Genomic DNA, 3,441 nt, shown 5'->3' with positions numbered 1-3,441 from the left:
GGTTTCCCCATCCAGTTAACATATATGTGGCCTGCACGTCAGAGGAGGGTGCACCCACTTTCATAAAGTACTTGTTCATATTGAAAGTGAATATTCTGGCTTGCTTGGCAAAATGCACAGAGAAGGCTGAGGCCTACCCTGTAATCCATGTAGTCTTGGCCAGTCTGCTTGTCTGGACAGTTTCTTCTTCCATTTTTATTATAGTTGCATACTGTGAACAGGGAATCACTTTAGAACACCAGCCAGGAAACCTCCATTAGTTACCAGACACTTTTCTGGATCTCACACTGCTCTCAGTCTCATACTAAATACATTTTGACACCATTTGCTACCCCAAATCAGCCTTTCTTAGAAGGTATTATGTTGTGGGAACCTTTTCAGCCAATAGCCTTTACGATATCAGCCCACTTTGGCCATCGTTTCATGTACTATAAATGCAGATGAAAAGTGTGTGTGGGACTCTTGGCTGCTGGATTTGGTTTCAGTTTCCAGCACACACAGAGGACTGTGGATCAATACTCTTTCTGTGAATTTGTCCCCAGATAAGTAAACTTTGTTTTACTCTACTCCAGGCTATTGTGGAACTCCTTTGCACACCAACAGTATCATATCATTCTGTCCTTCTTCATTATAATATTAAGCCATCTCATATCTAGCACCCACTCTCTCAAACACTGCCATTCACATTGGGGAACCGAGTCTTCAAGAACCTTGTGTGAGTAAGAAGATATCAGAAACTGGGTCATCATTATAATTTACAGCCAATTTAACTTAAACTCCAATAATAGTTTAACCAAAATTTAAACTAGATTAACTTTACTCTTGGCAATGATTGAGACTCACAGCAAAGGGACTTGGGACATGGAAGGACTTTACAATTGGGTTAAAGGTGAGCCCATAGTTCTAGAGTGTCACATTTCACTTCTATGTTAGTCTTGCCTCTTCCTCAAAGTCAGGAAGTTGAGCAAGGAGGAAATCTGTTTCCTTCCTTTGCCTCCTTAAATGGATTTGATCTGACCCTAAAGAAACACTGATAAAAAGAAACGTTTCTGCTATAAAGAGGCAGGCAGCCCTGAGTAGAATGTGGGCTTTCTTTGTTCTTTATCAGAGTTTATTTTAATGGTTTATTTCATGGTCAAATACTTGCTATGATAACGTGATTCCTAAAAAAATCAGCAGGTCTTTTGTTTTGCTCATTGTTTCTAGTAGGTGGCACAAAAAATGTGTTCAGTCAGTGTCAGAGGCTATAAGTAGTGGAACTGAGTGAATGTCTGAAGAACAAAAGACCCTCATTATATCTAGAAATCTCCATATATCTGGAGAAAATATGGGTCCTGGCCCCTTTCCAGACTTTAGATGGGGCTCTCTTAAGTCCTACTAACGTGAGACACATACAATTCTAAGAATGGAGATTAGCGTGGGGACTGCAGAGTCAGGCTTTGCGCAGGCTTATTGCCCTTTACAAATGGTGTCTATAATATTTTTTTTGCTAAAGTCCTCAAAGTTCAGACATAATTATGCTTGAGGACTAGGCTAACTTGATGGCCACAGCAATTAATACATGGTCAATTAATAGCTATCTTTGCTCCATTTTTTTTTCTTTCTGCTCCTGCTTCTTTATGTCCATGGGAGGGAGGATAGGGAAGAACTAGGCATTATAGTGAAAAATTTTCTTCAGTATCATTCCTGGAATCACCTGGTTTAAGTTCTTTCTTACACAATAGTTCTAATGTATCACCCAGAATATCCCCCATCCTATTTCTTTCTCTAGAGGTGCAATAAGCAACCCTGCATGACAATTCCTGTAGTACAGTTGCCAGGCAGCAGAAAGAGAGCTACAGCAGGGGATGGGAGAGTTGGAAGAAGAACAGAAGAGGAAAGCTAGAAGGAGGGGAGCAGGGCTGAGGTAGTCAGGGGCAGGGCTGCAGAAACTACTTATCTAGCATTCCATGTCCTTGTCATTTTTCATGTTTCCAGCACAATAAAATGAAGCTAAATGGGGAAATAGAAATGGAAGAAAGAGTGGGAGGTTATTAGATGGGTGTCTGTGATGTTCCTTATTTTGTTAAAGGGAGGTTTCAGAGAGATTTTGCTTGTTCTTCCAAACTTTGCTAGTTGGTAAATACACTGTACATGTTTTCAGTAGATTGATTTGCTCTAAAGAAGCAAAGATTAGCACTTAATATCTCCAAGATATTCCAGTACTGTACCTGTGGAAGATTCAAGAGATACACAAACAACTGGAAAGGTTCTTCACCTTGCAGCTGTCAAGTATGGATGAGAAAAGCACAGTCAAGTAGATCCATTTTGTCCCCTTTTTTGAATATACAGAACTGGGAAGAGGCTTTGTGGGGAAGGAGTCAGACTTCTCATTCTGCATTTTCTTTAGCATTCAAAATTAGGAGCCACTGTTAAATTTCTTTTGCTTCTCATCTCTGCTTGACAACAATCCTGCTCTAACCTAAAATGTTTGATCTGGCCTCCTAGCAAAGGGATGAGTGTAGATTGTATACAGTTCTTCCAGCCTAGTGTATCTTGTCTTATTCCAGTCTTCCATGCTTTCTGGGACTAGGTTGGACACTGTCCAATGGTGAAGCATGATGATTTCTACTTAGATGTTTGAATATTCTTGTTAATAAAATAGAACAAGAACAGAAGCTTTACTGAAAACAAACAGTGCATTTACGGAGAACTTTGTGTGTATATGTATTTATATTCTTAGGCACTGAAATTTCTAGTTACTCCTCTCTAAAGTTACAAACCAACATCTGAAAGAGAAACATGGGACAAAACTTGCTAACCATCAAGATGCTCAAAAACAACTCAACTTTGAATAATAGTTACTGTATTTTCATTTCACTCACTGCAGAGATGGAGGCTCTCTATCTCTGAATTGGGAAGCACAGCTTTGGAAATACAATGTATGGCAGATGGTGATGCTCCTTCAACACCTTTGTTTTGTTTTTGTCTGTGTGGTGGATTGTTTCACTCAAACTCAGCTCAGTGAGGTCTCAATAAAGAATAATGGCCACTTTCTGCACATCCGGGGCAGAAGATTTAGTGTCACACGGATAGCTTTCTTTCACATATAGCACAGAGAGAGATAAAAAGAAATGAAGTCAACATGTCTTAGTTCATTCTACCACAAAATTATGAGAGCCTCAGTCCAGTCCTCAGGACCCATCTATAAGAGACTAGTCTGTGATGTTATTGTTTATACACTCAGGCACTGAGAAAACACAGATGGAAGCCTGGGGCTTGTTACTTAGCTAGCCTAGCTGAATTGGGGAGTCCTTAGATAAAAGCAAGAGACCTTTCTCAAAAAAACAAAACAAAAAACCCAACCCTCCCCGCAAAAAAAATGTGAAACAGGGCAGTGGTGGCACATACCTTTAATCACAGGAGGTATAAACAGGAAGATCTTTGTGAGTTTGAGGCTCA

Source organism: Microtus ochrogaster, chromosome 1 (genome assembly GCF_000317375.1).
Source record: "Microtus ochrogaster isolate Prairie Vole_2 chromosome 1, MicOch1.0, whole genome shotgun sequence".
NCBI classification, from domain to species: Eukaryota; Metazoa; Chordata; class Mammalia; order Rodentia; family Cricetidae; genus Microtus; species Microtus ochrogaster.
Note: the sequence above shows the minus strand (reverse complement) of the source record.